General features: G+C 43.9%; 1 protein-coding gene across 1 annotated transcript in view; it reads left to right on the top strand.

Moving 5' to 3' along the window:
• The window catches only part of megf10 (multiple EGF-like-domains 10), a 57,691-nt gene that overhangs the window by 11,775 nt on the left and 35,916 nt on the right, over window positions 1–10,000 (top strand). The window lies entirely within an intron of this gene.

Genomic DNA, 10,000 nt, shown 5'->3' with positions numbered 1-10,000 from the left:
GATTGGCGACAGGGGCTTTCACACTGCAGGACTTAACAATAGGAAGAATCGCCGACAACTCTGTCTGATCTGCAAACTATGTTTCACAACAAAACACGCGAAGTGATAAGGAAATAACGCGAGAACCTGCATGTGTCAGCCCGTTGTTCTCGAGCTAGACGGAAGTATTAAAAAATATAGCCTGCAAATTGTCTGTGCGCTGATTTCCAGCTACAAAAAGAAAAACAGATTATGCAGGAGGGAGATGCAGGGAACAGGGATTGTGTTCTGCAAAGAGTGGTAAATAATAATTAGCAGTAACTGTTATGCTGATGTTGCGGCTGTTCAAGCGTTTGTGCTTGTTTCTGTATGATATAATTGTACATATTAAAATACTGATATGGTCTATAACTCCTCACAGAACTTCCCTCTGCCCATCTTTGTCTCAAGGTCATCGTGATGTAGTTTTCAGTCAGAAATCATTGCACACAGCAGGATTGTGAATCGCCGACAGCTCCAGATATTTAGCATGCCAAATATTTCACAGGCGTCGGCGATTCTCTCAGATCGCGTCTCTGATAATTCACACTGCGCGATTGTCACTCGCGTGAACGAGCTCCGATTTGCCTCCGATGTCGGGCATTTGTCGGAGATTTATCAAAACCTGTCGGCGAGTGAAAAATCGGGCTAAAATCGTGCAGTGTGAACTCGGCACTACAGTCCAGTAATCACAATAAGCTTTGTGCTTTGTTACTTTTTAATAAACAAAGTATCAGCTTTAACATTCTGCCAAATTCATAACAAAATTCATAAAATAAATACGGTTTTGGCGCTCTTTAATGCGGCAGGCGCAATCGCTTTAGCGCATCAGTTCAAGCGGCAAGTGAACCCATTATGTCTTTCTCTATTATAGTATGAAATGAATGTGAATTAATATCAAAAGGTAGGCTGTTTTATAAGAGAGCCTACACTTATTGAAATGTCTCATGTAATCGCTCATTCTGTGTCAAGCTGGAAATCTTGTAAAGCTTGTAAACAATGCCACGTAACAATACCTAACCATCCATAAGCTCATCAGTCACCTAGAAAAATAATTATAAAGAGGAGCATTTTGCTATATTTATTCGCTCTTGCATATTAATATTTTTACTTAACCTGTTGTCTACATGATAAAAAAATGCAAAAACCGACTGGATGTGTGAGAGATTTGACAATATTTCTATAGGATGCATTGAGGAGGAGCCCAAACTAACACTGTAAAAAGCGATCAGTTGACTTTTCTTTAAAAAATTGAGGAAACCCAGGGCTCACAAAATCGCGCGGCTATTGCGTTTCCCAGTTGGGCTACCAAAATGTATCACTGCCCTGCCCAACGGGCTAACTTAAATACTGTGGGTCCTTAAAAACCTCTCAATTTACTTGTATAAAATTTACGGCCATAAAAAGTTTTAAATATGTTAAATGGTATAAGAAAAGTCTTAATTATAATTTCAAGAGGTCTTACAGTTGGGGATGGAAAGACAAGAACCGCGATACAGCTGGATTAAACTTCAAAAGGCAATGATGTCATTGAATAAATATGAGTTTTGTATAGGGAATATTAACAAGTCCCACCCATTTGGACCTCCGTTTATACCTATCTCGGAGAAGCCGCTATATTTGCTACTAAAGCACCAACTTAATGCATAATTAAAGAAATACATTGTGAACTTGACAATTCTGAGTTACACTGACAAAAAACAGTTTGAAAATGTGTTGTTCACTTTTTATTTTAAGTTGGACCAACTTAAATTTATTAAATTGCAATTGCTTAAAAGTTCTTATGGTCCATGATATTGGTACGGATTCTGTGTAATAAACAATTATTTGTGACTGTATATATAAGTTGGAAAAGACGTTTAGTTCCCACTTTAAGTGAACCTTAGGTCAAGGTCATCTACAAGATGGATTAAAATGCTGATAAAGTCAAGAAAAGAGTAGACAAACACATGACTGTATGATTGAAATGTCAAAATGTAAACAAAAAATAAAAAATAAAACGCGTTTATTCTGTGGCACCTAAAAAAATAATTTGGCGCCTAAGATTTTCTTATAGGAGCCAATGGCTCCTTACTCGATTTTTTTGTCTGGAGCGCTGAGTTTATACCCATATCAGCTTTAGTAGGAATATCGGTCTGATTTTGTTGGCTTCTTCTGTGCTCATTTGGTACGTCTCCTCATCTCTCATACCTGATTCAAGTCAAGTCAACTCAAAGTCACCATTATTTATGTAGCTCCGCTTTATATAACGCTACAATGCAGGTTGTGTCAAAGCAGATTTACAGTATAAAACAGGGAAATAGTCGAAATAGTGTTCTGTTCTCCTCTGGCCAGATGAAACCAGCAGTTTAATTCTAGGCTGCAGCAAAGTCAGTTTGTGCAGAGGACTCATCTGGTTCCCGAGGTCTTGTCCCGATGGCCGTCTAGGTGACGAGGTCCTCACTGGGGATCAGTCTCTGGGGCTCATCTAGGTGTCCTGGTCTCCGCTGACGTTCAGGGCTGTAGAGGTCATCTCTAGGTGCTGATCCACCATCTGATCTGGATACGGACTGGATCGGGCGGCTATGGTGATCTCGGAATAAGAAAGAAATAGACTAATATTTGCGTAGATGCCATTCTTCTTACGATGTAACAAGTACATCAGGTGTTATGGGAAGTGTTCCTGGTTCCTGGTCTGGCCTAACAATCCTTTAACAGATTTGAATATTAGAAGCGTATTAGTGTATTATGTGTAAACCAGGTTAAAGAGATGGGTCTTTAATCTAGATTTAAACTGACAGAGAAGGACAGGTTTGAGAAGCACCGATTTACTCAATGCCTTGCCAGCCGACTGCATGAGTCCTTACATATCAAAATAATAATTTCCCACAGATCAGGCTTAAGAATTAACATGGTTACTTATGTAATGCAACATCTTTCACTAAAAGTGTGTTTGAAAAGTGGTGACTGGTCCACAAAAGAGTCCACAGAGAAATGTGAAATGTAAAGAACAAATAATTATGATCTACTGACATGATCAGGAACTTCACTGAAAATAAACAGGCATTTTTCAAAGGTTAAAATCCTTCAAAAGGTCAGCAGAGAGCATGTATTCACTGCATAATGATGAAGATCGAGTGTTGATCTGTGCAAGAAGTGCAGACGGTCTTAGACAGATACATTCATCTTGATTATATAATAAGGTAGAGGATGTGGAAAAACTGTTTAAAGCTGTTTTTGGACTAACAAGGAGGTTTTGAGTTATGAGTTTAGACATTATGAGTTTAAAGTACCATGGCCTCTTATATGTGAAAAGATCTAAGGAAATGTGAAATCTAAAATGCTGTGGTGGTTTAATATTCTTCATATTCTGATTAAATGTAGTTAAAGAGCCTTCACTGTGTAAAAACCATTACATTAAGAGAAATGTGAATTAAAGGGGTGGTTTATTGCAATTTCACTTTTTTAATGTTAGTTAGTGTGTAATGTTGCTGTTTGAGCATAAACAACATCTGCAAAGTTGCCGCGCTGAAAGTTCAATGCAAACAGAGATATTGTCTTTTAAAATTCTGGAAGTTTAATGCCTACAAAAACGGCTGGTAAGGGACTACAACGAACTACTTCCCGGGTCTGATACGTCACGGACCCAGATAAACCCCGCCCTCGGGAACATGTAAGGAAGGGGCGAGGCCATGCTGCGCTGCTTTAGAGAAGAGGAAGAGAAAACTAGGGGTGCATGTAAAAATCTATTCATATATGAATCGCGATTCTGTCTTCTAACGATTCTAATGGATTCACAAGCTTCAAAATCAATGTTCTAAAACAGCGGTTCTCAATCCTGTTCCTCGCGTCGCCCTGCTCTGCATCTCTCTCTCTCTCTCTCTCTCTCATTCAGATCGTCAGATCAGCTCCAACAAACTGTTCCAATTATACATTTTCACATAGCTATGAGAAGCGTTATACATGGACGCGTGTGCGGTTGCCGTACTGTATCAAAACTTTAATCAGAATAAAAATGTATATTAAAAGCTAACATAAGCAGTAGCATAATAACAGCGTATCTAAACGTATGAGACAACAAACAAACAAACATACCATTAAGAGCCGTGCTTGCACAGGTTCTGCGCGATCCTCTTCACTAATATCCTCTGCATCTCAATCGGGCTCAAATTGATAAGCAATATAGAAGTTTCTATATTGTTATAAATCATTGTTTACAATACAACCGGAGCACATGCCGCTGAGCTGAGGGGCGGGACATTTATACGCACGCTCGGCGGTTTAGTGAATCACAACACACTGAGCCAGCTAACCAATCAGAGCCCATCACGTATTTCTGAGGGAGGGGCTTCATAAAAACAGGAAGTAATCGAAGCGTTTGTCAGAGAAGGGACAGAGCGGTGTGGAATAAAGGTAAATTATATGAAAAATAATGCGTTTTTAAAAAAATGAAGCATAAACACGTTAGACTGCACCCCATAAACACAATCAAGCCTAGAAAAAAAACAGTAAACCACCCCTTTAAAACAAACACTATTATGCATTTACAGCTATAGAAGTGTAAAATATTTACGAATCCTTCATATCTAAATTATTCAATTCAAGTTTATTTGTATAGTGCTTTTCTCGATACAAATCGTTGCAAAGCAGATTTACAGAAAATTTTAAGTTTCTACATTATATTTAGGATTAGGTTATTAGTATTGACTGTGGCAGAAAAATACAGTAAGAATCATGCAGTTAGTTACAAATTACATGTAATCAAACATACGGTGAACACTAACTGCAATGATTATATGTTGCAATTAAACTTTGCGATTGCAATTAAACATTGTGATTAAGCAAAATTTGGTAGTTTTATATGTTGTTCCAGGGTTAGCATCATCTGAGGTCTTCTGGGGGTGTTCAGTCATCTCATATCTTCGTAAGGGTTGGATCCAGACTGAAGCTTGTGTAATTCCTAGTTGCCTCGGGATGCAAGTCCCGTAGTAGAAACAGAGAAGCAAATAGAGACGAAATTAGCATAGCTGCTGTGCCAACCAAGCAAAGATGATGTGTTCAACCCAAGCAAAGAATGATCATGTGCATTTGATCAAAGTTATGAGATACATTATGTGAATGCTTGGCTAAAAAGATGTGTCTTTAATCTAGAATAAAGTCATTTGTAATTTTAACAAGTGCAGTTTCTGTGTTATGGTGCGGCCTGAAACTCTTCATAGATATAATTGTTTTGCAGGAAGGACCACAATTGAGCAGACAACTTCTCAAATTTTAGACATAAACGGAAGATTTGAAATGGGTCTGTAATTTGCCAGTTCACTAGGATCTAGTTGCTTAATAACTGCCAGCTTGAGTGTTTTGGGACTTGGCCTAAAGATAACGATGAGTTAATATTGAGAAGCGGTTCTTCTGCTACAGGTAACTGTAACGTGTAGTCAGACTCAAGACACAGACAGGTTAGAATCAAACAGACGGGTTTATTTGTATTGATGTAAGTGGACAGCGGAAGCAGGTGAGTAATGGCAGATATAGAATCTTTAACTTGAATGGAGATGATACTGATGGAGATATTATCTGTTACCAGGTTTTGAGAGATCGTAGGATGACGGAGTGTGTTTCCAGGAGCTGGTATCGGGAATCGGATGCAGGTAGGTGATGGTAGCGAACACAAGGAGCAGACGAAGGAGATCGGGAAACTTGGAGCAGGAATTCAGGTAAGTAGCTTGACATACGAGTTGAGTCTTTTTCCACAATGGAGACCAGACAATGTGCTTGTATGAACTGCGTGCTCTTATACTGTGCTGCTGGTGATTAGTGAATGACGGTCAGGAGTGTGTAATCAGAACTCCGGTGATTGGCATAGCTGATTGGTGGAAGAGCCTGGTGTTTCCATGACAGAACCCCTCTCTCCACGGCCCGCTCCTGAGGCCCGAAAACCCCAATGTTGTGGAGGGCTACCTTGACCACGTGGCGCTGGATCTTGGGGATGAGAAGTGTGGAACTCTGCCAGGAGATTGGTATAGAGTATGTGATCTCTTGGGACCCATGATTTTCCTCGGGGCCATACCCCTCCCAGTCCACCAGATATTCCAATTTACCCCCACAACGTCGGGAAATCAGGATCTCCTTTACCGAGTAGACCGTTTCATCCTCCAGCACTATCGGGAGAGGGTGTTCGTCTACGGGACCAGGCTCTGTGGAAACAGGACAAACTGGTGAGTGGTAGGGCTTGAGCAGAGAGACATGGAATGTAGGGTGAATTGTATACTGTGAAGGGACCTTGAGTTCATACATGACCGGATTGACTTGACGGATGATGGGGAAGGGACCAATGAATCTGGGACTCAGCTTTTTGTAGGGAAGTCTTTGTCAGATGTCCCTGGTGGAGAGCCATACCTTCTGTCCTTTTTGGAGGGTGGGAGTGGTGGCTCTCCGGTATCCGCATGATGTTTGTGACGTCGTACTGCACGCTGGAGATGTTGATGTGCTGAGTCCCAGACCCTCTCACTCTCCTGGAACCAATGAGTGACTGATGGTATGTCCGAAGGTTCCCCAGACCAGGGGAAACAGAGGTGGCTGGTAGCAGAGTACGCACTGGAAGGGAGTGAGATCCGTAGAGGGCTGACGGAGAGAGTTCTGTGCATACTCGGCCCAGGCGATGAACCGGTTCCAGGAGTTCTGGCAGAAGGTATGGAGGTAGCGCCCTATCTCCTTGATCTTTCTCTCAGTTTGACCGTTGCTCTGTGGGTGGTATCCAGAAGATAGGCTTACTGTCACCTAGGAGCGAGAAGACCTCCAAACCCATGAAATAAACTGAGGACCTCTATCTGATACTATGTCTTCGGGGACTCCAAAGTTTCAAAAGATGTGATTAAACAGTACCTCTGCAATTTCCATGGCAGTTAGAAGTCCTTTCAGGGGTACCAGACGACAGGCCTCGGAAAATCTATCCACGGTGACTAAGATGCAGGTATTACCATCTGATGCTGGTAAGTCCGTGACAAAAATCGACTCCTAGGTGTGACCATGGACGCCGAGGAATGGGGAGAGGAAGGATGGTAAGTGGTGGGGAATCTTTGCCATGGCGCATTCCTGGCATCCTCTCACGTACCTTCTATGTTGTTGGTCATTCCTAGCCACCAGAAGCAATCTTGTAGCAGTGAGAGGGTTTGATTGGTCCCAGGAGGACCAGTGCCCAGGGAAGTATCCGCTGTATGGATTAATGAGGTCCTTTGGAGTAGGCGGAGTAGGATTAGAGACACTGGCAGCCGCGATGTCCTCATCCAGGGACCATTGTATCGAGCTGACAAATCAAACTGGATGGGAGGATACGTTCAGGGTTTTTTTACAGATCATCTGCAGTATGGAGTCTTGAGAGAGCATCCGCTTTAGTGTTTTTGGTCCCTGGACGATAGGAGATGGTGAAATGGATTCGGGTAAAGAAGAGGGCCCACCGGCCTTGTCTGGGATTTAGCCTCTCGGAGATACTCAAGGTTTCGGTTGTCGGTCTATACCACAAACGGGTGGCGGGCCCCCTCCAGCCAGTGTCTCCATTCCTCAAGGGAGAGCTTGATGGCAAGAAGTTCTCGATTCCCATTATCATAATTTTGCTCCGCCGAGGATAATTTCCGGGAGAAGGAGGCACATGGATGGAGTCAAGGAGGATTCCCCTGCTACTGGGACAGGACGGCTCCAACTCCAGATGTTGAGGCATCCACTTCGACTATGAAGGGCCTCTGTGGGCCAGGATGGACCAGGAGTGGAGCCGACGTAAAGGCCTTTTGGAGGGTCTTCATGGCCGAGGTGGCTTCGGGCATCTAGGACAGAGACTTGGGCTTGCCTTTCAGGAGATTGGTCAATGGTGCAGTGATGGAGCTGTAGTTGTGAATGAAGAGTCTCTAGAAATTCGAAAAAAAAACTAGAAATCGCTGGAGTTCTTTGATTACGGCTTCAACCTTCCCCTCGTCCATCTTGATACCTTGGGAGCTGATCTGATACCCAAGGAACTGTATTGAAGCCTGGTGGAACGTGCACTTCTCAGCTTTTAGATACAGCTGGTGTTCTCGGAGTCGTTGGAGGTCCTCAGAGATGTGCAGGCGATGTTCGGCCTCATTCCGGGAGTACACAAGGATGTCAATGTAAGCCAGCACGAAGCGATGTAGATACTCCCGGAATACCTCATTCATATAACCCTGGAATACGGAGGGGGCATTGACCAATCCACACGGCATGACGAGATATTCATAATGACCAGTAGGTGTCACAAAGGCAGTCTTCCACTCGTCCCCCTCATGTATCCGAATGAGGTTCTATGCACTTCTGAGGTCCAGCTAAGTGAAGATCCCGGCCCCGCATAGCTGTTTTAGTGCCAATGGGACGTGGGGAAGTGGATACCTGTATTTGACGGTGATTTTGTTTAGAGCCCGGTAATTATGGGCACTGGTTCAGTCCCCGAGGGTAGGAGATCGATGGCACAGTCCCATGGTCTGTGAGGTGGTAACTTTTCAGGCAGAAAACAATCACTGAAGTGGGCATATTCCTTTGGAATGTCGATGGATAACTTCTCATGGGGGCTCTCTATGGACGTGGAGTTGACTGGGATCATTAGAACCGACAAGATGGGTTTTGCAAGGTTAGGAAAACATTCACTGCCCCACTTCAGGACTTCTCCAGTTGACCACGAGATGGAGGGATTGTGGGAAACGAGCCAGGGGCGCCCTAGGACGATCCCAGTGTTGCATTCCTCCAGAACCAACAGACAAATGCTTTCCATGTGTAACTGGCCGACCCATAGCTGAATTGGACGCACGCAGTGTCGGACCTGTCCTCGGCCAAGGGGAATACCAGTTATTGACTGGATCTTATACGGGATGTTGTTGAGTCTTTTCTTGAGCTGGAGTTGATGGCATAAGTCAGCGGATACGAAGTTGCTGGCTGACCCAGTGTCGAGGAGGGCATGGACTGAAATACAGTGGAGAGGAGTAGTGAGTTGCACTATTGTAGTCAGTGGATGTACATTAAGGGAGGAAGAGGAAACCACACTCACCACGGGTCGTTGGGGACGGATGGGACATGTCCGTATTACATGTCCATTTTGGCGACAGTATAGACAAAATCCCTGGGTCAGCCGACGTAGACGTTCGGTCGAGGACAGTCGGGTATTGTCGACTTGCATAGGTTTGTACTGTGGTTCTGGAGGGCTGGGAAACTCTGGTTGGCGGAACGAAATGGGTGAATTTTGGCATCGATTTGCCTCCATACAGCCGTGAATCTGATTTGCCACCCGGATGGAGAGTTGGATAAAGCGCTCAAGCCCCATGGTGTCATCATAGGCGGAGAGATGTAACCGCAGAGAGGGCTCTAGTCCTTGGCGGTAGGTTGTTAACAGGGAGCGCTCGTTCCAACCACTTGAGGCTGCTAGAGTGTGGAAACGGAGCGCATAATCTTGCACAGAGGTTTTGCCTTGTTTCAGATGATATAATTGCTCACCGACTGAAGCATCTCCTACTGGCCGACCGAAGACTTCACGGGAAGTGAGTAGTAAAGGCATTCAAGGATTGAGTGACCAGTCCATTCTGCTTCCACAATGATTCTGCTCATTGGAGCGCTCGACCTGCTAGCAAGGACAGAATAAATGAAGTTTTAGCCCTCTCAGTTGGGAACCGATGCAGTTGTATCTCCAGGGCGAGCGAACACTGCAGGAGAAATCCGTTGCAATCGTTGCATGGTTGACCATGGGACTGGCAGAATAGATCGGTCCGGGAGAAGTGACTGGTGAGGAAACCGGTTCGGGTGCTGGTGTGGTGGTGACAGGAGGAGAGAGCACACGGCGAAGTGAATCCACCAGCTCCTGGAATGGATCCACGCCCGTTTGATTCATGGTAGTATGGTCTGGTCTTCTGTAACATGTTGTCAGACTCAAGACACAGACGGGTTTATTGTATTGATGTAAGTGGACAGTGGAAGCAGGTGAGTAATGGCAGATATAGAATCTTTAACTTGA

Source organism: Onychostoma macrolepis, chromosome 10, assembly GCF_012432095.1.
Source record: "Onychostoma macrolepis isolate SWU-2019 chromosome 10, ASM1243209v1, whole genome shotgun sequence".
Lineage (NCBI taxonomy): Eukaryota > Metazoa > Chordata > Actinopteri > Cypriniformes > Cyprinidae > Onychostoma > Onychostoma macrolepis.
The sequence above is the reverse complement of the archived record's forward strand: the minus strand, read 5'-3'. Positions and strand labels throughout refer to the sequence as shown.